This window comes from Hypanus sabinus, chromosome 12 (genome assembly GCF_030144855.1).
Source record: "Hypanus sabinus isolate sHypSab1 chromosome 12, sHypSab1.hap1, whole genome shotgun sequence".
Lineage (NCBI taxonomy): Eukaryota > Metazoa > Chordata > Chondrichthyes > Myliobatiformes > Dasyatidae > Hypanus > Hypanus sabinus.
This window is the reverse complement of record NC_082717.1, coordinates 90054864-90081839: the sequence shown is the minus strand read 5'-3', so window position 1 is coordinate 90081839 and position 26976 is coordinate 90054864.

Here is a 26976-nt window from a genome sequence, read left to right as displayed (position 1 = left end):
AGGATCAGCCATAATTAAAGTTAATATAAATTAGATTAGATTCAACTTTATTGTCATTGTGCCAAGTACAGATACAAAGCCAATGAAATGCAATTTCATTGCATTTAACCAGAATTGCAAAAGAATAATGTTACTTACAAAATAACTGTGAATAAAAGGTAAGTGCTACAGCACACAAATATAGAAGTACTGAGACAGTACAATATGGGTACAATACTGCTCGGTGCTGTGATGTGAGGTTCAGCAGGGTCACAGCCTCAGGGAAGAAGCTCTTCCTGCACCTGCTGATGCGGGAGTGGAGGCTTCTGTAGCACCTACCGGATGGGAGGAGAGTAAAAAGTCCATAATTAGGGTGAGATGTATCCTTAATAATGCTTTTCGCCCTGCCCAGGCAGCATTTACGGTAGATGTTCTCAATGGTGGGCAATTGGGTGCCGATAATCTGCTGGGCAGTTTTCACCACCCGCTGGAGTGCTTTGCGGTCCGATATGGGACAAATGCCATACCACACTGAGATGCAGTTGGTGAATATGCTCTCAACGGTATAGTGGTAAAAGTCCGTCAGTATCCTGGGACAGAGGTGAGCTTTCTTGATGCTTCGCTGGAAATAAAGACACTGTTGTGCCTTTTTGATCAGGATCGAGGAGTTCAGGGACCAGGTGAGATCCTCAGAAATGTGGACAGATTTGACCAGACAATAAACCAAACATGCTTCTTGCTTAGAAGTTACTCAACACTGGAGTAAGGCTGCAAATATCCGATTATAGTTTTCAGATACTGCTCCTTATATACTGATGAAAATGAGTACACTTTTAAATAGAGCCTCTTCAAAGGGTCAGAAATCACAACCTGCATTATCTTGATCTGGGGACATAGTCAGATGTTGTCCAGAAGTGACTTCATAATTAATTTTTGAACTAGCAATAACGATCACAGAAAGATGATTTGTGTTTGGCTTGCAATGTTTTGAGCTGCTGTACATTGGACCTGTCATGACTGCATCTAGAGTGAGAGGAGCTTGAAACATAGAAGATCCCAGGGGATCTTGGCAGAATGAATAAAGTGAGGATGCTCCCTAATCGAGGGGAATCAGTACTGAGGAGTCTTTGTGAAAACTAGCTAAGGCAGAGCAAGCAATTTTGCTTTTGTCATACACTTTTGGCAACTCTGTTCTATAAGAAATCAAGCAGAGTCTGTGAATATTTTTAAGGTGAGGGTGAACGATTTCCACAGAAAGAGAGGCAGGTAGAGTGGAGGTTTCAAGCAAATCAGTCATAATCTTTTTAATGGGTGGAGTAGACACAAGTGGCCTACTTCTGCTTCTAATTCATAGCAACACACACAAAATGCTGGAGGAACTCAGCAGGTCAGGCAGCATCTATGGAGAGGATTAAACAGTCAACATTTCGGGCTGAGACCCGTCATCAGGACTGGAAAGGAAGGGAACAGAGGCCAGAATAAGATGATATGGGGAGGGCGGGGAGGGGAAGGAGTACTAACTGGCAGGTGATAGGCAAGACCAATTTGAGGGGGAAAGAAGGTGGCTGGGGAAGGGGGGATGAAGTAAGAAGCTGGAAGGTGATGGGTGGAAGAGGTAAAAGGCTGAAAAAGAAGATTCGTAGGAGAGGGCAGTAAACCATGGAACAGAAGGTGGAGGGGAACCCGAGGGAGGTGCTGGGCAGGTGAAGAGAACAGGAGACACAAGGGAGAAGCCAGAAGAGAGAAGAGAGGGGGAGAAGTTACCCAAGTTACAGAAATTGACATTCATGCTATCAGGTTTAAGCTATCGGGACGGAACATGAGGTGTTGCTCCTCCAACCTGAGATTAGCCTCACTGTGTCTGCGGGGGGGCATGGACCAACATGTTGGAATGGGAATTGGAAGTAGAATTAAACTGGGTGGTCACAGGGAAATCAGCAGAGCAAAGAAGCTCAATGAAGCAGACCCCCAACCGGTAGGTTCTTGAGCGATGGGTGAGTTCCACCCCACACCCTCCACAACACCGAGAATTTTTACAATGTACCATAACTCTTTATACCTTATAGCCTCTGTCATTACTCTCCTTGCTTGTTTTATCTCATGGGAATGAATAACTATATTATGTGCTTTATTGATATTACACAAGAAGTTGATTTTTTTTTACATTTTACACCTTTGGTTTTTTGCCCATTGAAATGCTGAAAGGTAGCACTGTCAATACTGCAGGAGACCACCAGTGCTGGATTGTACTGCCAGTTCTGAAGTGGGTTTGCATACCACAGCGACCAGACTTGGGCACGAGCTTTTATTGGGCCATTTGGAACATGGGCAAGAAATATGTTTTAAAAATCGGAACCTGTTAACTTAGAATTAATATTGAATTGTCACGAGTTTGGAATTCACCAAATAACTTGGATATATATACAGAAGTCTTAAAATAAATTCAGCTGCACACTAAAGCATCTTTAAATTGCTGTCAGCAAAATAAAATAGCCAGCTTTTTAGGTCCACTTGGGTTTTCCTAGATTTTAAGCAACACATACAGTTCTTGCTTCCCAAACTTTCATTCCCAATATTTGAACATAGAGTGTGAATAAAGAATTGTGGAACCCAAATTCTATAATTCCTGATAGAAATCTCTCTATTTGCTTTGCAGATTTGTGCAAGATTGTCGAGAGTATCTTCTGCGAGTTATGACGAACGCAACCTGATTTTTACTGGTCAGTGATCGATGCTGTAACTTTAAAAACTGTTCTTCTGCTGTCAAGCTGTTTCTAGTTTGATAGACTTCTCTGAAATTTATTTGGGAATACAAATCTGGAAATCAGAGATTAAATAGCTGGACAACGGTCCTTTTCCTTCACCAATGCAATAAGGCTTTAAAATTGTTTTTGCAGTAATAATAAATAGAATTTATGATTTTAGATAACATTAGTCACCTATCCCTGCTCAAATGTTTGAAGAAATTCTTTACTCTCTTGTCAGTAGCATCCTCTTCTGCCCTGAGTACTGTATTTCTCTAAAACAATTTTTTCTTATACCAATCCCTATCCTTTGCAGGTTAATGAGTAATTCTGAAATAAAACTAAGTTTGGTAGAGCAGCACTTCTGGTAATAAACCAGTTCCCGAGATAGTAGCTTTGCGATAATCTAGCATTTTTGTGACTCTTGACTAGCAGGGTTTCTGGACTGCTGGGAGTAATTCCTTTATTAAATAGCCTTTATTTTTAATGTTACATGGTATTTTATACCTTTTCCAGTGAGGTTAAAGAGAGCATTAGAATCAGACAGCTGTTTCACCCCACCCTGGCAAGTTTCAAAGTCTAAAGGAAGCTTGGTATGTGGGGGCTTGGTGTGTTTAAAGGAAACAGGGGCAGCACAGCAGATTGTTAGGATTTCTGAGCACACATTGGAGTTTCACTGTGTTTGTCTAAAAATGCATTAGTAATCTTTTGTTACTTTGAGTACACAGTGCAAAATGCAGTACTTATAATCATTAAACTGTTCTCAATGTGGTGAATATTTAAAACCAAAGTTTCAATTTTCAGCATGATAGCTGTTCTAGTCTAAGACAACAGCAGCAGTTTGCGATTGTACCATAGTTTTGGGTGGCAAATCCCCAAACTGCTGTACATGATTAATATCAGAACAACATTTGACTCAATGTCATATTACTTGAAGTGTTCAAAAGAATGGTTAAAACAATAGTTTCAAGGCGGGCTTTAAGGAGCCACATATGTGGAAATGGGATTCTAGAGGTTAGTGCTTTGGCACAGCAGCAAAATGATGGATGATACAGTAAGTTCCTTTTCAGATGAAATGTTGTTGCTGAGATGGAATGATTTAGTGCTAACAAAAAAAGATATAATTTCCAATTTTTCAGAGACTACATTGCAACTTCAACATTCACTCAGTCCCTTGGAAGGATGAGCAACTTTGCAGAGGGATGTACATACTTGTCAAGCAAACACATGAATTACTGCACTGATGTGGTTAGGAGTTGTCTTAATACTGAAACTCCTATTGACTTATTACTGAAAGTCCAATCTGTACTATCCAATCAGGACTTTATTTTTTATACAATTTTTGTTAAATATGATTTGCATTGACTATGTGGTGGCAATTACAGTACCTTCTACTAAGGCTAGTAAAGTGTCTCAACATAAATTTGGAAATATGACTGAAGATGTTGATATCTTTCTGGGCTTCCACACCTCCAGCTCATCACAAAGGCTTTGCTGGCATTTTATTTTCCATGTAGGATTTCTTATGTTGGTAGTTCAACCCCAGATTTCCTTGCATAGCATTCACAAAAAAGCTTGGATATAGGACACTAAGAAATATACAGGGTATGGGCATTTGTACACTCCTGGAATGCTTTGATAACTAATAAAAGTGAGATGAGACAACATCAAAGTTGGCCCTCAATACATGTACTGAGCTCAGGTATTTTAAAGATCTATGATTATCTGTATTTGTCATGGGTAGATTGAAATATACAGAGAAATATGTTTTTTTGTGTCAACTATCTACACAGTTTGGCAGTTATGCAAAAGTCCCAACGTTGCATGTCCAAAACTCACTAACCCTAAATGTATGTCTTTTAAAATGTGGGATGAAATTGGACCACCCAGAGGAAACCCACGTGGTCACCAGGGTGGTATAGATGGAGTGTATTCTGCCTGGAAGTTAGTGGCGTTCCACAGGGATCTGCTCTAGGACTCCTGCTCCTTATGATTTTTATAAATAACTTGGATGAAGAAATTGAAGGCTGAGTTAGTGAGTTTGCAGAAGCCACAGAGGTTGGTGGAGTTGTGGATAGTATGGAGGGTTGTTGCAGGTTGCAACGGAACATTGACCAGATGCAGAGCTGGGCTGAGAAGGGACAGATGGAGTTCAACCCATTGGTGTGAAGGGATGAATTTTGAAAGGTCAACTTTGAAGGCAGAATACAGGGTTAATGTCAGGATTATTGACTGTGGAGGAACAGTGGGATATTGCGGTCCACATCCATACATCACCGTGGAAGTTGATAGAGTTGTCAAGAAGGCACATGCCATGTTAACCTTCATTAATCAGGTCAAAAGCCATAAGGTAAAGTTACAGCTGTATAAAACCCTGGTTAGATCACTCTTGGAATATTGTGTTCAGAACTGGTCACCTCATTATAGGAAGGATGTAGAGGCTTTAGAAAGGGTGCAGAGGAGATTTACTAAGATGCTGCTAAGACTAGAGGTCACATTTTATGAAGGTAGTTCATGCAAGCTAAGATATTATGCTTTTGGAGTGAAGGAAGGTGAGTTAGAGGTGTAAAGATGATAGGAGGCATAGACAGAGGTAAATGGAGAAAAGCACAGGGCGGGATGTCAGAGTTTGATGGCCGGGCTCATGGAATGCCCTGCCATGGGTTGTGGTACAGGCAGACACATTAGGGGCATTTAAGAAACTCTTTCATGAGCATATGGATGATAGGAACATTGAGAGTTATGAAGGAGGGAGGGTTAGGTTGATCTTAGGGCTGGTTAAAGGATCAGTACAACACTGTGAGCTGAAGGGCTGCAATTTTCTATGTTCATGAGGAGACCATAACTCCTTACTGACGGCAACAGGAATTGAACCCCAATCAGCGATTGCCAGCTCCATAAAACACTGCACTCTCTGCTTCCCCACTTCCTGCACTTCCTGTATGCTTCCTGCATACGAGGGGAAAAAATTCTTCCTTTGTATATGCTAAGATGTATGATACAAAATGGAAGTTTGCAAGACAAAACTTGATTAGTCTGGATTTGGGAAAGTTTTAAGGAAGTACAAGGGAACAGGTCCACAGCATTACTTTGAAAACTTACTGCGAGTGCCAGTCTACAGACTTGTGTGTAGATAATGCTGAAAAAATTGTTTACAAGAATACTGCAGTAAATATTATATTTGATTTCTGAAGGGACCTTGAAAGGTAATTTCTTTGTGCAAGTAGGGAACCTTCTTTTAGGCCGGGTTACAATTAGCACTAAGAGTTGGAAATAAAGACAAGAATTATCGAGAGGGAGAGAGAGAGAGAATAGAAAAGCTGTTGGGTGTCTATAGTTCCCTCCGGGAAGTATATTGTGTGGAATGGCTTAGTGATTGGTTGCTAGTGGAGTCAAGGGATATGGGAGAAGGCAGGAATGGGGTACTGATTGTGGATGATCAGCCATGATCACATTGAATGGCGGTGCTGGCTCGAAGGGCCGAAGGGCCTACTCCTGCTCCTATTGTCTATTGTCTATAAGTATTATTTTGTCATTTCTTACTATTTTATTAATTATTTTCATTCTTTCTGGTATTTTATTCTTTATATAACTAATAAAGTAATTTCTTATAACCTTTCACACATGTACAGTGATCCTTGTTTACAGATAATTCTTGCTACTGAATCAGAAAAGAACAAGGAACAAAATTTTGAAATATTTTAGTTATGCCTTCATGGTAATAGACTTTAACCTGTGTGGGCAAGGGGAAACATTGCTATCCTAGGCTTTAAGTTTTAATTTTCACAAAGGAAAAAATAATAATTTGAAACCAAAATCTCAAGAAATTACTTTCTCAAATATGTTTGCCACATGTAAAATCTAAATATTAATTTCCAAAAATTTACCAGTCTGAGTTAATATATTTGAATATGAAGTGTACATAGTATTCTGGGATCGAGAATTCCAAAGATTCACAAGGAAATGACTAAATAAATAAATTCCCTTCCACCATTCCTAAATGGACTGCCCTTTTTCCTTAGATTATACCGACTAAGTTCAGGACCACTCCAGCCAGTGTAAATGGCTTCTCAACATCATACCTGTCAAACCCACTGAAAATCACTTCTCTATAGGATCACCTTTTAGTCTTTATATTCTAGAAAGTGTGAGTCATAGCTTACAAACAGGCCCAACTCATCCATGCAACCAAAATGCCCATCTAAACTGATACCAATGCCTGCGTTTGGTCCAGGTATCTGTCCAAGTTTTTATTAAATGTTGTTATTGTACTACTTTCTCTGGCAGCTTGTTCCATATACACGTCACTCAATGGAATAAGCTTCCCCTTAAATTCCAATTAAATCTTTTCTTTCTCATCTTAAAGCCTTACGAGCCTGATTGAATTTTTTTGAGGATGTGACTAAGCACATTGATGAAGGTAGAGCCGTAGATGTAGTGTATATGGATTTCAGCAAGGCATTTGATAAGGTACCCCACGCAAGGCTTATTGAGAAAGTAAGGAAGCATAGGATCTAAGGATCATAGGATCTAATTGCTTTGTGGATCCAGAACTGGCTTGCCCACAGAAGGCAAAGAGTGGTTGTAGACGAGTCATATTTTCCCAGGGCTGAAATGGTTGCCACAAGAGGACACAGGTTTAAAGTGCTGGGGAGTAGGTACAAGGGTAAGTATTTTACTCAGAGACTGGTGAGTGTGTGGAATGGGCTGCCGGCAACGGTGGTGGAGGCAGATATGATAGGGTCTTTTAGACAGGTATATGGAGCTCAGTAAAATAGTGGTCTATAGGTAAGCCTAGTAATTTATAAGGTAGAGACATGTTCGGCACAACTTTGTGGGCCGAAGGACCTGTATTGTGCTGTAGGTTTTCTATGTTCTATATTCTACATGAGGCTGGTGACCAGTGGTCTGCCTCAGGGAGCTGATTTGGGACCCCTACTCTTCATGATTTTTATAAATGACTTGGATGAGGAAGCAGAGGGAGGGGTTGGTAAGTTTGCTGATGACACAAAGGTTGGGTGTGTTGTGGATAGTGTGGAGGGCTGTCAGAAGTTACAACGGGACATTGATAGGATACAAAACTAGGCTGAGAAGTGGCAGATGGAGTTCAAACCAGATAAGTGTGAGGTGGTTCATTTTGGTCGGTCAAATATGATGGTAGAATATAATATTAATGGTAAGACAGAGTGGAGGATCAGAGGGATCTTGGGATCCGAGTCCATAGGACGCTCCAAGCAGCTGCGCAGGTTGACTCTGTGGTTAAGAAGGTGTATGGTGTGTTGGCCTTCATCAATTGTGAGATTGAGTTTAAGAGCCGAGAGGTAATGTTGCAGCTGTATAGGACCCTGGTCAGACCTTATTTGGAATACTGTGCTCAATTCTGGTTGCCTACTATAGGAAGGACATGGAAACCATAGAAAGGGTGCAGAGGAGATTTACAAGGATGTTGCCTGGATTGGGGAGCATGCCTTATGAGAATAGGTTGAGTGAACTCGGCCTTTTCTCTTTGGAGCAGACGAGGATGAGAGGTGACTTGATAGAGGTGTACAAGATAATGAGAGGAATTGATTGTGTGGATAGTCAGAGGCTTTTTCCCAGGGATAAAATGGTTCGCATGAGTTTTAAGATGTGTGGAAGTAGATACAGAGGAGATGTCAGGGGTAAGTTTTTTACGCAGAGTGGTGAGTGCATGGAATGGGCTGCCAGCAGCGTTGGTGGAGACGGAAACGATAGGGTCTTTTAAGAGACTCCTGGATGGCTACATGGAGCTTAGAAGAATAGAGGGCTATGGGTAAATCCTAGGTAGTTCTAAGGTAGGGATGTGTTCAGCACAGCTTTGTGGGCTGAAGGGCCTGTATTGAGCTGTAGGTTTTCTGTGTTTCTAAGGTAATTTCTTATCATCTTTAACATGCATATTTTTTCCTTTGTTTGTGAATATCTCTTGCTGTTGTATCAGAAAAGAACAAGAAATAAATTTAAATTTTTTTATCGTAGGCCGACAAATATTTATCTGTATCTTTCTCTCAACCCAGGACTGAAATTATTCATGGAAGCAATCTCAGCTTGGTCCAAACAATCCTATCTGAGGGCCAATGTTTTGTTATTTCTGATACATTTCCTCCCTGCCCCTCTCCCTTACCAACTTGCCTGCTAAAAGGCTATTATTTTCCTGCTCTCAGTCCCTCTCCATATTGTTAGCCATTTTACTCCAATTCTTTCCCCTAGACATACAGTGAATCATTACATTCCTAATGCTGTCCTCAAATACACTGCCACTTTCCTGTTTCTGATCTTTTCCCAGGAGATCACTAGTTTTTCCACAGCTGCTCCCTTTATGAGTACATCATCCATCTTTCTACAACCAATCCATTCTTATCAGACCGAACAACCCACCCAAGTCAACCCCCCCCCCCCCATCCAGTCCAGGTATATGACAAGTAACCTTTGATCCTGGAATAATGTGTATCTCCTGATCTGTTTCTGAGGCCCAAACAATGATTTTTTTTTGTGTCATAGGTACCTTGACCGCACCATTCTAGTAAACCCGCATTGCTGTACTAGGGCTTCTAGACACCTATTTCTGACCTTTAATCAAGCCTCCTTCCATGCTAAGATGTCACTCTTATAAGATTGCACTCTGTGTAACAAAATTTGAAATTCATACATTCACTTTTCCTTTATCCATCCTGAAAGTTACAGCTTGAAAAGTAAGAATTGAATTTGTAAAACATTATTTCCCTTTCATAAAGCTATATGTAAATCAACCTAATAATATTAGGATATTTTAAATTGACTTGTATAACAAAATGATTATACCTTTTTCTTTTCTGATTCAGCAGCAAAAGGTATTCACAATCAAGAGGCACTATATACATACTTGCTAAAGGTTGTAGAAAACTACTTTATTAAGGTTATATAAATAAATACAGAAAGAAAGTAGAATATTTGATAAAAATAAAGAAGGAAACAAAACAATACTTGTCAACCAATCAACGAATGGATCTATATAATTCTAGAGGAAACCTTGGGAGTCTGCAATCTTTCTCTGTCTCTTAGGGCCAGTCACAACCCTGCCTAAGACAAGATTCCAACTTGCACAAAGTTACCCCTTCTCATACCTTTCAATACTTAACATAATTCCCACCCAATATTTTTACATTTAGTCATGGTACCAGTTTATATCCCCTTATCTTTTTGTCACCTTCAATCTAGGTACATATCCTGAAGACAGAGACAGCATGTCTGCAGAAAGACTTGCTCAACAGCATTATCTACCGTCAAGGCTGAATATCAGTGCCTCTGTACTGCATTCTCACAACATTCCCACATTCCAAACAGGCACATTATGTTTTACAACCTTCATTTTGTTGTAACAACCTTATGCACACACTAAGGAGGAATCAAATATTGTTCAATTTCAGCTTACAACTTGTTACCACATATTATACCAAATTCCTGCATTTTTTGATAACCAGTGTCACATTTACCTAAAGCTTTAAACATGTTTTCAGGTTGACATACATGTTCCTACCTTTACCTTAAAAACCTTCCAGGTTGAAAACAGACTTCCACGATCTTTGGAAAAATTAGCTGATTTGATTAAAAATATACTACCAAAAGGTGGATTGGGTCAGGCACCATCATTGAAAATTTCTGGCAATTTTCAAGTAGCACACAAAAGCATAAAACACCTCTGTCAAAGAATTGAAATTGAACTTTTAATTCCATATTTAAAATAACCATATTTTGAGCTTAAGAAACACAAACATGAGATCTGTTCAAGATGTTGCTAAACATAAGAATAAAATTCACTGAATATAACATAACACATCTATAAAATCACTTCAGCCATATATAAATCTTCCCTGAGAACATTTCATTTATGTTTTTCCTTCATTTCAGAATCACACTGAAATTTGATGGGGTTGTTAGATGGTTGGAAGATGATCATATTGCTGCTGACGAACCTGCTTTCTGGAGTCTGCTGCAGGGGACCCATTATTACCTGAGAGCTGAGGCAGAAGCTAATGGAAAAGAAAATGACACAATAAGCAGACAGGAAGTGTATATCTTGTGAGCCTTGGTCCTTGATTTTAATCCCTTAGTTCCCCAAAGGGCAGGAAGTCTCAGCTGATTAAATGGAAATGTCTCCAGGTTCTCAGCCAGAGCAATACTGAAGGTCAGACTGTAGAGAGTTTAATCTAAAAGCAGACAAGGCCCTACACCACCTGTAATAGCCAGAGCGAGTATTGCTATTCTTAATTCTTGTATCACCTCTATTCTGTGTGTTGTCTGAATCTATGTACCTGTGATGCTGCTGCAAGCAAGATTTTCATTGTACCTGTACCTCACTGTCCTTATTCATGACAACAAACTCAGTTTGACTTGGCTTGATAGTGTCCTGTTGTACAACGACATGGAGAGAAAAAACTGACCAGAAGATGATGAGGTAAGTCTTAACAAATTCTCTTCTGCTTGGACTGTTTGTGGAGAGATGCCCCAGCCCAATCAATTGGAGAAATTCCCCTCAAATTTCAAAGGAAATGCTAAGACCTGTCATCTCTTGATTGAAATCTCTTTCTCCCATTACATTCTAGGGATTGTTCTTGAGAATTCCCGACAGCAGCCATGTGGGAACAAATTTCCAAATTTGTCAGATTGTAAATCTGGAGATGTCAAGAATTCTGGAAATTAAACTAAAATAAGCCACTGTGCTTAAGACCTACAGAGCAACACCAATCCATGTGGTCTCATTAACGGTCTCCCCATACCCCCATATCCTTTCTAAGCCCTCATGGAACCATTGTGTTATTTAGTTAGTACTACTTTCAACTTGAATCAGTATTTGCCACAGTTTAATCAGATTGTTAATTTTGAGTTTGAATTTTTGCCTGATACAGCACAAGTTACAGATAAGAGCGCTACTGGAAGAATAAAGCTTACAATTTAATTGATTCCATGGAGTATAGTAAAAATTCAAGTTTTATAATTAATCCACTGGATTGTTCATTTGCACTTAGTCTAACTTTTTGAGACAAAGATGCACAGCAAAAAAAGTCATTTTAAAACCAATGAGGAGACTAAGTTTAAACCAGCATATTTTCACTAGAAAAATTGTTAATACTGTGCAATTCTAATATTCCATTACACCTTTACTTCACAAAAATAAATGAATTAAAACTGTATTGGGGTACTAGTATGAATAACATTCTACCAGTTTGGCACCACCAAAGTCCCAAACTGCTGGATTAATGGATCCTCCTTACAGCACAATCTTTAATCAAACTTCTTCACATCTTCTGTCTGGTAAAAAAAATATTCAAAGACATGGATGCAACTGAATGAGTGTTACTTTTTTTAAAACATATTTTGTACTATTCTTCTGAGGATAGGCTTCGAAAGTCAGCCACAAGTTCAGTTGAATCAGTGGCCAGTGGTGGAAGGAATGTTTTTGACATAAACTTGTTCGATCTGTAGTTTGGGCTGTCACAGAAGGCCAACATTTCAGAGGTGTTAAGTAGAAATGACTCAGAAGCAGGTGTTTAAAGTCAAGGGGGATGGATTTCAAGGCAGCTCTTCATGTTTTTGCCCAGGAGAGAGTTCACAGCATTTGGTGATGGGAGAGGTGGGGAGGAAATGGGCTACAGTTTTCATATTAACACTAGGGAAATGTTAGAATTTATTCTTAAAATTGTTAACAGGACAAATTGAAAATTGGGCAAGTTAATAGATTAATGAATGGGAAATAATGTCTGCTAAACGGACAGAGACTTCTTTGACCTGGGCCTAATAGCCTATTTCATATTTCAATTTCCGATGGCCTTAAATATTTTAATTATTTACAATTTGGCTCTGTGGGATTAAAATCACATTTTGCTGGAAATGCCCAAATGAAGAAATAACATCATCAGGCCATAACACGGGTGACTCACAACAAGTAGGGTCTGGTCAAAAGTAACCATTCATATGATTTGGCCCAAAAGTTTTCTACAAATATAACTTATTCTAGGCAAAACTGCATAGCATTGAAAATAATCCATGTCATGTGACCCAATTTTTAGGTAAGTATCTCCTTAGGGTCAATGTCTATTTTTTTTTCAAATACACTAAATAGAAGCCCACAGAAATGTTTTTTTTAATATATTAAAGGCACTGTTTGTTAAGTAATAAATAGGCTAGCCACAATATGCTGTGTGTAAAAAAATCATAGCACATCCTTAATAAAAAGCCATGTTTAGTGCTAGCATCAGTGCTAAATGGCTAACTGTGCTACTCAAATTAAAGAACTAGGTTATAGGCTCATCTCAGTTCAGGTGTGGTAGTATCATAACTTGAAGTATTATTGTCTAGCTAAGGAAAGACTATAGCAAATGTTAGCCAAAGCTATTGCTGATTGCCAGTTAATAGTTTTGCTGGTGGAGAACATGGAAGCTGAACTTGTTTATAACATCTATCTGGTAACATAAGAATATGAGATATAAAAAAAAAGGGATAAAGGCAGGAATAGGCCATACATCCCCAACATAGTGGTCAGCCATTCAGTAAAATTATAGGCTCATCTGACCTTGGAACATAAAGTAAAATTTTACCTCAAATTTGATTTTAAGATTTTAAAGTTATTTCATGTTATTTAAATTTAATTCAGTTCACTCACATCTCATTTATTTTTAAAACAGCCGATGTATAACTTACATGGTAAACTCAGCGATGTACACCTGCTGTCTTTTTTGATTCCGGCCATCAAGCCACTGCTTGGATTTCTCATTTTCATATCTATATATATCAAAATAGGGGTTGTCAATCAACTCTTCACAGTTACATCTGTCCGCTGGATCCATTTTCAAACAACTCTAAATTAAAATGGACGCAAGTCAACCACTACCACAATAAACAATGTCATTAATGTAAGAAATCCAAGAAATTGGATCCATTAGAGTTTCTTTCTTTTATTCAATAGTGATTTTTCCTAGATTAGATTGTTTCAGTAATCATTTGTAGGTAAAAATGAACCTACCAGGAAATAGGGCATCAAACCAGTTACTTCTGAGTGTTATTCAGCTTAGCATGTCTACCTGGTATGTCTATCAGGTATGATGTTGTACCTGGTACTGCGTTGAAAACTTGTGCCAATCTATGGGCTGGAGCATTCAAGGATATCTTCAGTCTTTCACTGCTGCAGTTGGAGGTTCCCACCTGTTTCAAAAGGGCATCAACCATACCTATGCCCGAGAAGAGTAGGTGAACTATTTCAATGATTTCAAGGACCTGGGCCAGCTGCAGTTTGCCTACCACCACAATAGGCCTACAGCTAATGCAATCTCATTAGCTTTCCACTTGGCCTTGGACTACCTGGGCAACAGCAATACCCTCATCAGTCTGCTGTTTATTGATTACAGCTCAGTGTTCAACTCAATGATCTCCTCAGTACTAATCAGTAAGCTTCAAAATCTGGGCTTCTGCAACTGGATCCTTGACTTCCTCGTCAGGAAACCACAGATTGGAAATAACACTCCTTACTGACAATTAGCACCAGCACACCTCAAGGACGTGTGCTTAGCCTGCTGTTCTACTGTCTCTACACCCATGACTGTGGGGCTAGACACAGTTCAAACGCCAACTATAAATTTGCCAATGACACAACTGTTGTCAACAAAATCTCAGATGGTGACAAGGAGGTGTACAGGTGTGAAATAGATCAGCTAGTTGAGTGGTTTCACAACAACAATCGCACTCAATATCAGTAAAACAAAGAATTTATTGAAAACTTGATGAAGGGGAAGTTGAGGGAACACACACCTGTCATTATTGAGGGGTCAGCTGTGGAAAGGAGAGCAGTTTCAAGTTCCTGGATGTCAACATCTCTGGCATCTATCCTGGGCCCAACATACTGATGCAATTATAAAGAGGGTATACCAGCAGCTATGTTTCATTGGGAGTTTAAGGAGATTTGGTATGTCACTCTAGCAAGTTTCTACTGCTGACTGTGGAGAGCATTTTAACTGCCTGGTATGAAGGGGCCACTAGACAGGATCAGGAAAAGCTACTCAGCCAACTCCATACCAGACACCAGCCTCCTCACCATCCAGGACATCTTCAAAAGGTGATGCCTCAAAAAGATGGCATCCATCATTAAGGATCCCTACCACCTAGGACATACTCTATTCTCAGTACTACCATCAGAGAGGAGGTATAGGAGCCTAAAGTCACACACTCAACATTTTAGGGACAGTTTCTTCCTCTCCGCCATCAGATTTCTGAGTAGACAATGAACCCATGAATACTACCTCACTATTTTTGTCCCCTTTTTGGACTACTTATTTATCTTTTCAATAATATGCAGGATAACTTTTTATTATAATTTATAGCATATTTATATCTTGCACTGTACTGCTGCTGCAAAACAATGCATTTCATGCTGTATGTTAGTGATAAAAAAAACCTGATTTTGATTCTGAAATGTTCCAATGGCATCTAATAATGCCACATATAGCACACTAACTTTACCTTCATTACTGGCATAAAGCCCAGCTTCTCAGTGTGGGGGTGGTGGGTCTCAAGGGAATCATTTCAGCAGAAAAGAAACTGCCGTGTTTCCACTGGAAACGTCAACAATTCCTTTCCCCAATAGAGGTACTATGTTAAACATTCACACTAAACTCAAGATTACGTTGTCCTAAATGATTGCATTTGTGTCAATTTGGCAGCCACTCCACTGACATCAAGAGTTTAAGCCAGACAGCTTCAGAACTTATCGCAGGCTACCTAAGCATCACAGATGGCGTGAAAATAAAGAGTGGGAAATTTTATTCTGACATGTGCAAGGGTACTTGAATAATGAATCAGAATCAGGTTTAATAGTGTGTGTGTGTGTGTGTGTGTGTGTGTGTGTGTGTGTGTGTGTGTGTGTGTGTGTGTGTGTGTGTGTGTTTATTTTTTAAAATTGAAGAGCTGTGCAAATAGATAGTGTTATAGTCCGGTCCGGAGCCTGCATTCTGGGTCTTGATCCGGTCTGTGGACTCTGGACTCCAGGTCTTGTAGCCGTCCCTCCTTTCACCCTTAAGCCCAGATAGGATCAATTTGGCTAAAGGAGGTGCACCTGAGACCTATCGGCTGGCAGGTGTAGATAAGGGGCTCTGGGACTGAGTCTAGTTGGGGGTTGTTCTGTTCCTCTTGTTTGCTTGGAGTACCTACTGTTGATCATCTAGTTCTGTAAGTCTGTTCTTGTAGCTATCCTGGACTGAGCTCTCTTCTGATCCCTTGCCTCTGTTGGGTAAGCAGGTTGGACTGCTGTTGCCTGGTTGGGGTGGACTTTGACCCTTTCCTACCCCTCTCTTCTGATGGGTTGTGCCCTGCAATCTGCCCAGGTGCTCTGTATCTTGCCCAGGCCCCAGTGTTCCTGCCTGGGAGGCTGCGCCCTGCCCAGGGGGCTATCCTCCCAGCATTCCTTGTCCCATAGACCCATCCTTTAACCTTTGCCATGAACTCCAGGGTCCAGCCTTTGCCATGAACTTTCTGAACCCCAGGATCACTGTTGCATGCCATGGTCTCCCCATCTTGTTCTATCCTTTAGTTGTTCCTGTCCTGCCCCAGTACTTCAGTGCCTGTGTCCTGCATTTGGGTCCAGTCTCCATGTCCCCTTGTGACAGATAGGGGAAAAGCACTGAGGTAGTGTTTCTGGGTTCATTCATTCTTATGATGTCATTATGATAATGACTGGTCATACAGACTAAATAGAGGACCTTGGAGCAAGAGGCAGGAGGCAAAGATATTCCCACCACTGATAATCTGTTCCTGTACAGTCTTCAATAGACCTATGATGAACAAATAATTTTCCAGGTTTTCCAAGGCTGCCTTTGCTGGGATATGAAATGATTCAGGAAGATTTCCCCATGTTCTGTTAGTTACACTGCTTCCTTAAGAATAAAGAGTGCACCCACTCTAGGTTTCCTCACCACAGGATCTATCCAACCAAGCAGGGCAGATCTCTGATACATTTAAAATTTGACAATCACTGTAGGATCAGAGAGGTCACTCAGACCCATACTCTTGTGGAGCTGGTGTGTCAGGCACTGGGATTTCCAAGACTACAAACAGCCTGGTGACTCCATTCTGTTGACTGTAGGTAACCTGAACTTTGCAACAACAGAAGTTTCCACTCCCTTATAATGCTGGAAGGTGTGAGGCGCAGTTTGTAAACCAGCAAGAGTGAGAAGAGCCAGAAGAGCAGCACCAGCCACATTCCCTATTCCCTAACAGTGTGATGTGGGGTGGGGTAACATTAACTGGAGAGACAAGAATGGAATCCAAACAAATTCTTTCTATTAAGAAGCTGCAACATTGTAGTCTGCCATCGAAAGTAATCCATTCCACTCTCCAAACCTTAGCATCAATTATTTCACAAGTAATCATCTACGAAAGCCCTACAAAAGCAGCCGTCTTGGTTCATTCCATATGTGCCAAACTATCTTTTGCCCATCTATCCCAATCCTATTTTCCTGCATTACCTCTCTATGACTTTCCATTAAAGCACCTATCTAAATGCCTTGCAAATATTATAATTGTATCTGCATCAATCACTCCTTTGGTAGCACATTCTATATAGCCACTAATTTCTGCATGAAAATCTACCACTTCAATCTCCTTTAAATTCCTCCCCTTCAATTTAAACCAGTGAGCTTTATTTCTAGATTTCCCTACCCAGGAAAAAGACAGACTATCTATCTTGTCTATGCACCTCAAATTCTTATAAACCTCTATAAGGTCACCTCTCTATCTCTTAGGTGCCAATGAATAAATCCAGCCTATTCAATCTCTTCCTGGCCCTTGCACTTGTCTACTTTCACAGAACTTTCTCTGTAACTGTGAAATCATATTCTGCATTCTGTGAATTTTTTAACTACATCAGATGGAATTATCTGTCTGGATGGCATGCGAGCAAAGATGTTTCCCTCTATCTCGGTACATGCAACAATAATGAATTAATTACCAATTCCAAATACAGAATCTTGGAACAAGAACAAATTGTCTCTTAACATACTAGGGGTAGGTACCAGCCTCTTCCTGTGGTAGTTCTCGTGGGTCCCCATGACTCCCAGCACAAAGCACCCACTTCCTGATATTTATACAAAAATATATGATCTCTTCATCTCTCTCTCTGACTTTTCCTCTCCATTGGTGGATATTCTGTGTCTCTGGCTGTCATGGGAAGCATACCTTTCAAGGCTGATATCTTCTTAGACAACTATGGAGCAAATTATTGGATGCTGTATTAAATTGGGTGAGGTTCCATTGGGAGCAGCATAATTTCCATTTGCACTTTATTCTTGGCATAAACCACCTTAAAACTAGTCTAACACACACAAAAAACTGGAAGATCTCAGGCAGCAACTGTGGAGAGACATTTGTTTTTGTGTATTGCTCTGGATATCAGCATCTGCACTCTTTTGTGCTTCCTAAAACTGTTCTAATTCAGTTTTAGCTAAATTCTTGATTTCTACAGAGATACCCACTAGGTATTGCTTCTATACAGAGAGCCAGTTTAGGTTGGCAACCAATTTGTAGGCTCAATTATCTAAAAGTAAATAAAACAGTAAAACAAAAACATAGATTTTACATATATCTCACCTTCATGAAAGCCAGAGCATGAGGATTTAAGTCTGGAAACTTCTCTTCTAGGGGCTCCTACAAAAATGGAAATATTCTATAAAATTATGAACATACTAATAAGACAATCTAACTGTGAAATTACTGCACTTAATATCATTAATCCTTGTGCAAGGTTAGTTTTCAACACAATTGACTAAAATTTAGTGAAGCTTTTCCGAAGTTTAATGACAAAGGCAACTCAAATTCACACAAGGTCTACACTCCGCTACACTGCATCTTATAGATGCTTATTCATTTTGAAATTTAATCTCAAACACTTATGGAACTTTTAATGACCTCCATTGCCATTTCACAACTTGGAAACTGTGTACATTGGATGAATGAACATTTCAGGTTGCCCTTGTTATTTCCCAGGAGCATAGAACATAGAACAGTACAGCACATTACAGGCCCTTCAGCCCACAATGTTGTGCTGACCCTCAAACCCTGCTTCCCATATAACCCTCCACCTTAAATTCCTCCATATACCTGTCCAGTAATCTCTTAAACTTCACTGGTGTATCTGCCTCCACCACTGACTCAGGCCGTGCATTCCACGCACCAACCACTCTCTGAGTGAAAAACCTTCCTCTAATATCCCCCTTGAACTTCCCTCCCCTTACCTTAAAGCCATGTCCTCTTGTACTGAGCAGTGGTGCCCTGGGGAGGAGGCGCTGGCTGTCCACTCTGTCTATTCCTCTTAATATCTTGTACATCTCTATCATGTCTCCTCTCATCCTCCTTCTCTCCAAAGAGTAAAGCCCTAGCTCCCTTAATCTCTGATCATAATCCATACTCTCTAAACCAGGCAGCATCCAGGTAAATCTCCTCTGTACCCTTTCCAACGCTTCCACATCCTATAGTGAGGCGACCAGAACTGGACACAATACTCCAAGTGTGGCCTAACTAGAGTTTTATAGAGCTGCGTCATTACATCGCATCTCTTAAACTCTATCCCTCGACTTAAGAAAGCTAACACCCCATAAGTTTTCTTAACTACCCTATCTACCTGTGAGACAACTTCCAGGGATCTGTGGACATGTACCCCCAGATCCCTCTGCCCCTCCACACTCCCAAGTATCCTGCCATTTACCTTGTACTCTGCCCTGGAGTTTGTCCTTCCAAAGTGTACCACCTCACGCTTCTCCGGAAGTGTGAGGAAGATGAGGAAATTAGTCATTGGCAGTGACCGTGGTCATGGACAGAGATTCTGAGGAAGGAGGCAAAGGAGAGCTGACTCTCAGAGACCATATCCTTCCAGGATCAACAGAGCTTCATGTTCCTATCTCAACTGCTCTAAGGACAAGTGTCGCTTTAGACTACATTATAGAGATCATTTATGGTCTATGACTAGTTTCTACTTTTCCTTTAATGCAGAAGATAGGTCAGAATAAATTCTTGCATTTTTAAACATGTTTTTTAGAATCCAGGTGTCAATGGCAAGACAAAAGTCATGGCAAACTGCTTTCTTGAATCTTTGCAGATGGTGATATTGCCAAGTGCGTGCTGTCCTTGCCCTTCTTGGTGGGAGAGGTCACAGGTTTGGGAACATCTAATATACATTGTGCACAGAACAACAGTTTCTATCCCAATCAAATGAAACACCCTGGCTTCCTTTGCTGTGTACGTCTAGGGAAGACACTCTCAAGTCCCACCAAACGTGTGAGATTAACACAGCTCATCCCACCCCAAACCCTGGTTTGTGTGGATGCTGTGTAATTTGCTACTCTGTTACAAATTAGTACCATTAAATCTCAGACACTACACTACATACGATTAAAGGACTTATATTTATGAATCTTAACTTAACTAAAGGGTTAATAAAGAATAACAAAAATGAAAAGGACCCATTTTAATTAAACAGTCAAATGTGCACAAGTTGGAGCTCATCTTGAATTTCTCTGTCACTCACACGATGGGTCCTCGGTCAACATGAATGCCCTCACCACTTTCCGAGCGTTGCTTGCAGTCTGTCTCAAACACACGGGTCTCCCACTGGATCAGATACTACGACCGGTTCTCCCCAGCACCTTCTCTCTCCATCTCCCGCCAAACACAAGCCCAAGACCAACCTTATTGTCCCTTACCGAGAAAACCTCATGCTAATTCAACCATCCTAATTGGATGACACATTTCTCCTCACCCCTTATCTTCAACAATAACCCAAGCAAGCTGAAAACAGAACAGACTGCTCTTACAGACCTGCTAAGTGAAACACATACAGCATAACAGTAAAAATATGAACCAGGGCATTACATAAATAATGCTCTTTTTGGATTATGTTTTAATTTCTGATAAGAAATTAATCTTCAGGAGACCTTGGCATTCTTCCATTCTCCACTGGTGACAAAGCAAGCAAAAGCAAGTAAATATTGTCTTAAAATTGCAGAAATGCACTTTAGTAACTCATGAACCATTGATTCCAAAGGATCAATCTTCTTGAATACATTATTCCAAATGGTAATGCACTCTGTAAATAATATTTGAGGGCATAGAATGTTTCCCTTTGAACAAAAATGACAAATTCAATCTTCAGGTAACTCTTGTTCTTTCAACACATTTAACTCCATGTTCCATCAGACCATCCCTCTGTACATGAGTCCTCCTTATCACTTGTTCCGCCCCACCTTCCTCTACTACACACTTAATATTCCGGAACCGTGTAGTCCCCACCTGTCCTTTATTCTTCCTCTCGCTATCCTCCCTCACATTCTGGATCCCCGCCCCCTGCAAATTTAGTTTAAACCCCCCCCAAGAAGCACTAGCAAACTTCCCTGCAAGAATGTTAGTACCGCTCCAGTTCAGGTGTAAACCGTCCCTTCGGAACAGATCCCACCTTCCCTGGAACAAACCCCAATTATCTACAAACCTGAAGCCCTCCCTCCTGCACCATCCTCTCAGCCACGTATTAATCTTTATAATCCTTCTGTTCCTTGTCTCACTCGCACATGGCACAGGTAGAAATCCTGAGATTGTTACCCTGGAGGTCCTGCTCTTCAGCTTCACACCTAACTCCCTACGCAGGACCCCCTCACTCATCCTACCCATGTCATTGGTCCCTACATTGACCACAACATCTGGATTCTTGCCCTCCCTCTCGAGAATAACCTGCACCCGATCTGAGATGTCTTGGACCCCGGCACCAGGGAAGCAACATACCATCCAAGATTCCCGATCTTCCCCACAAAATCTCCTATCCACCCCCCTGACTATAGAATCCCCTATCAATACCGCTCTCTTCTCTTCCCTCCTCCCCTTCCTAGTCAAGGGTCCAACCTCAGTGCCAGAGACAGGACCACTGCGGCTTGTTCCTGGTAGGTCATCCCCACCAACAGTATCCAAAACGGTATATTTATTTTTGATGGGAACAGCCACAGGGGTGCTCTTCTCTCTCTCTCTGCTCCCCTTGCCTCTCTTGACTGTCACCCACTTGCCTACCTCCTGTCTTTTCGGTGTGACTACCTCCCGATAACTCTTGTCTATCTCTGCCTCTGCCTCCCAAATGATCCGTAGTTCATCCAGCTCCTGCTCCAATTCCCTAATGGTCTGATAGGAGCTGCAGCTGGATGCACCTATTGCAGGTGTGGTCATCAGGGACAACTGTGTTGACCCTGACCTTCCACATACTGCATATGGAGCACACCACTGCTCTGACTGTCTCCCCCATTACCTGATCCCAGATTAGTCAGAATAAATGAGAAACAGGCTTCTTGTCGAAGTCCTCTTGCGCCGAAGCCCGCTGAGCCAAAGCCCAGCACTCTGCTCCTGCGCACTCCGCTGCCTGCTCCTGAAAGCGGGCCGCTTTTTAAAGCCCGCGCTCGCCGCTGACGTCACCCGTGCTTGCGCAGCTTTACCTTCCTCCTCAGGTATTCTCCAGGAAGGTCCGAGGGTCTCGGCCTTCCTACAATGGCTGATCCTCCGTTAGGAGGATGTTAGGAGAGGGGAGGGAGAGTGTTACATAGTGGAGAGCACCCCAGTGGCCACCCTCTTAACAATAAGTGCTCCATTTTGAATACCGTTGGGGAAGACAACCTACCTGGAGGAAGCAACAGCGGCTGTGCCTCTGGCAATGAGTCTGGTTCTGTGGCTCAGAAGGGCAGGAAACTGAAGAGGATGGCAGCAGCAATAAAGAACATATTTAAGGGACAGATGGTGGTTCTGTGGATGTGAAAAGGAAACATAGATGGCAGTTTGCTTCCCAGGTATCAGGGTCCATGATGTCTCTGAATGCATCCACAAAATCCTGAAAAAGGGGGATAACTAGCCAGAGGTCATGGTACATATTGGTACCAACAACATAGGGAGAAAAAGGAAGGAGGTCCTAAAAACAGAATAGTAATCTCAGGATTGCTGCCTGTGCCACACAACAGTGAGGAGAGGAATAGAATGAGGTGGCAGATAAATGCATGGCTAAGAAGTCTGAGCTGCAGCAGGGTTTCAGATTTCTGGATCATTGGGACCTCTTCTGGGGCAGGTGTGACCTGTACCAAAGGGATGGGTTACACCTGAATCCAAGGGGGGCCAATATCCTTGCAGGCAGGTTTGCTAGAGTTGTTGGCAGTGGTTTAAACTAATATGGCAGGGGATTGGGAACCAATATGATAGAGCTGAGGATGAGCAAGTAGATAATGTAATATGAATGTTGTTGTTGTTCGTCCTTCGGAGTTGAAGACGACCACGACTTCTGTCAGGTGGAGGATTTGTGACTGAGGGTCCGGAGGTGACTGGTGAGGCCAATCCGGGTCCTGAAAGCTCGCCCACATGTGGGACACATCAGGGTAGGTGCTGCAGTGGAAGTGCAGGTAACTCGAGCCTTGCACGTTTCCTCTGAGCCTCTGTGGTGCGTCTGATTTCTGCTGCATGCGCTCCTTTAGTGGTCCTGCTCCCCCGGTTGGGTGGTCCAGAGCAAGCAATTCCCAGCTTGATGTTGAGGTCTTTGAGGGACATTTTGAGGCAGTCTTTGAAACATTTCTTCTGCCCTCCAACTGAGCACTTGCCCTGGCTCAGCTCTCCATACAGCAGCTGTTTTGGTAGTCGACTGTCAGACATCCTGACGACATGGCCAGCCCATCTGGCTTGGGCTTTCTGTAGGAGGGTGTAGACACTGTGGGTGCTAGCCCGCTCCAGGACCTCCGTGTCTGGGACTGTCCTGCCATCGTATGTGGAGAAGTCTGCGGAGGCAGCTCAGGTGGAAGTGGTTGAGTTGTTTAGCGTGTCTGCTGTAGACAGTCCAGGTCTCGCTGGCATAGAGGAGGGTGGTGAGAACCACTGCTCGGTAGACCTTCAGCTTGGTGGTAAGGCTGAGTCCTCTCCGCTCCCATACATTCTCACAGAGTCTCCCAAAGGCGGCACTGGCTTTGGTAATTCTGTTGCTGATCTCTGCATCTATGTTCATTGCTCGTGATAGAGTACTACCCAGATAAGTAAAGCTGTCGACTGCCAGTAGCTTCTGCCCCTTTACTGTGATGTGCGGTTCCTGGTAGGGCTTTCAGGGTGCAGGCTGGTACATAGCTTCGGTCTTTTTGGTGCTGATTGTAAGTCCAGAGTTGTCACAGGCTCATGAGAAGCAGTCCATTTCTTGCTGCATTCTCTGTGCTGGTGTTGAGGGCACAATCATCAGCGAATAAGAGGTCTCTGACGACGGTCTCCTTTACCGTTGTAACAGCCTGTAGACGCCGGAGGTTGAATAGCCCACCGCCAGTCCTGTATCTGACTTGTATACCATCCTGACAATCGCAGAAGGCATCATTCAGCATAGCAGAGAAGACCATGCTACAGAGTGTAGGGGTGAGAACACATCCTTGCTTCACACCGTTCGTCATTGGGAAGGCTTCTGACTCGTCACCATCATCCAAAACTTTCACCATCATGCCATCGTGGAACTGCTGAACAATCGTGATGAATCTGCTAGGGCAGCCAAACTTCTCCATTATCTTCCATAAGCCATCTCTGCTGACCGTATCAAATGCCTTGGTCAGATTGATGAAGGTCATAAAGAGGTCGCTGTGCTGCTCTTCACATTTTCCCTGGAGTTGGCGTGCAGCAAATATCATGTCGACAGTTCCACGCTCTGCACGAAAGCCACACTGGTTTTCTGGGAGGAGACCTTGCTCAAGGTGTTGGAGAAGGCGATTAAGCAGGGCGTGAGCCAAGATCTTCCCAGCTATGGACAGGAGGGAGATGCCTCGGTGATTGTCACAAGACTGGCGGTTGCCTTTCCTCTTGTAGATGTGGACTATGCTGGCATCTTTCAACTGCTGCGGGACCGTTCCACATAGACTGGAAGAGCTCAGTCAGCTTCTGCATCATGAATGGGCCTCCTGCTTTGTAGACTTCAGCAGGGATTGCATCTGATCCTGGTGTTTTGCTACAAGAAAGTTGCCTGATGGCTTTTCTGACTTCTTCTGTGGGGAGGTTGTCAAGGTCCAGGTTGATCTCCACCTGAGGTAGGCGAGCAATGGCCTCATCATTGATTTCGGCAGGACGGTTGAGGACCTGGTTGAAGTGTTCAGTCCATCTCTCCAAAATCTGCTTTTTCTCTGTCAGCAGCCGAGTCCCATCTGCACTGAGGAGGGGGGAGGAGCCAAGAGGACTGAGGTCCATACATAGACTTCAAAGCGTCATAGAAATGCTTGGTTTCGTGACTGTCTGCGTAGCCCTGGATATCATCGGCCTCATTGCTGAACCAGATATCCTGCATCTCACGGAGTTTCTTCTGCATTTTCCATCTTGCACTGGCGAAGGCATCAATCTTTGCTTGTGATGTGGGATCGTTCTGGTGCGCTCTGAACAGTTGGTGTTTCTCTGACAACAGTGCCTGTATCTCCTCGTCGTTCTCATCAAACCACTCTTGATGTCTACGGATTGCTGGTCTGAAGTGTTCGAGAGCGATAGAGTAGACTGCATCTCTGAAAGCCATCCACTGCTCTTCAATGCTGGTGTGGTCATCCTGGGGTGTGTCAAGCAGCCTGCTATCCAGGTATTCACGAAATTCTTCTGCAACTACGCTGCCCTTCAGCTTGGAGACATTGAGCCTCTTCGCAGTCTTCTGACCTTGGGGTCTTCTCACAGGCAGGATGCGAAGTTTCAACTTGGACACTAAGAGTCGATGATCCGTCCAGCAGTCGGCACCACACATGGCCTTTGTCACTCTCACGTCTTGCCAGTTCCTCTTTCTGGTGATGACATAGTCAATCAGATGCCAGTGCCTAGAGTGTGGATGCATCCAAGATGTCTTGTTACGGGTAGGGAGGCGGCATAGGGTGTTGGTGATGACAAGGTCATGCGTAGTGCATGTCTTGAGGAGCCATTGCTGTTACACTTGCCAACACTATGTCTTCCAATAATCCCTTCCCAGGTCTGGTAACCTGTCCCCACTCTGGCATTAAGGTCCCCGAGGACAACAAGCTTCTCTGACTGTGGGACAGCTGCTATGAGGGTGTCAAGTTCTTCATAGAACTTATCTTTGATGTCATCTGGGTTGGTCATTGTTGGGGCATATGCCCTGATCAGCATTGCACTCCTCTTATTGCCAAGGGGGAACCGAAGTGTCATCAGGCGATTGTTGACGCCCTCTGGGAGCTTGGCAAGTTTACGGGTGAGGTGGGATTGGAGGGTAGCCGATGGGCCTCAAGCCCTCAGTGAGTTAGGGCTTGTCTACCTACGCATGCGAAGACTGAATTCGGCGGACTATGTGGAGGAGACCACCACTTGGTGGTCCAACGAGTAGAAAGGCGGACCCAGCAAAGCGTTGTGGAGCGCAATCAGGGCACAGTGAGACACGTAGGACACTGCTGGCCATCCACTGCATCCCGACTTATCTCCAGCTGTCTCAACTCCATCTTGCAACTGGATACATATAGGTCAGGACGAGAGAGTGAGGTTGACGATTTGCGCAACTCTCCCTCACTTTAATCCAAGTCAAGCGCAAGTCACGACTCCAAACCCATTCCGCTAAAAAACTTCAAGTCCTGTGGCGAAGCAGCAGGTGTGAATACACTGGAAGCTGTAGTCACAAACCTACACGCAGGTGGCCCAGGGCATTGGGTCGTTCTCCGCTGGAATGAAGCAGCAGTGGAGCTCAGCAGCCCCCTGGGTGTCTGAGCAGTCCTCTTTAGGAATCGCTCTGCCCACCTCCATGGAGGAAGGGGCTAGAAAAGGTGCCTCAAACATAGCCTGCTTCATCTTACCCTGGCCAGCACACCGCGGCTGGTGGGGATCCCACTCAGCGGTCAAACTACAAAGAAGATGAAAATGAAGGTGCTCAACCTTAGCATGTGGAACGTGCAAACTCTGCTTGACATCACCAAGGCTGTCAGACCAGAAAGAAGAACAGCACTGGTTGCCAAAGAACTAGCCCGCTATAACGTGGACATTGCAGCTCTCAGCGAAACGCGCCTAGCAGACAATATGAATGTAAGGAGGGACAAGCCAACAATTGAGTACAACTGCAGACAGAACAAAGTGTTAAGTTGTACCACAGAAGCAAAATTCATAAGGCAAAGAATGCAGGACTGAAGACATTGTAATTAAATGTTTGTAGTATCCGGAAAAAGGTGGAAGAACTCGTGGCACAATTAGAGATTGGTCAGTATGACGTGGGTGTCAC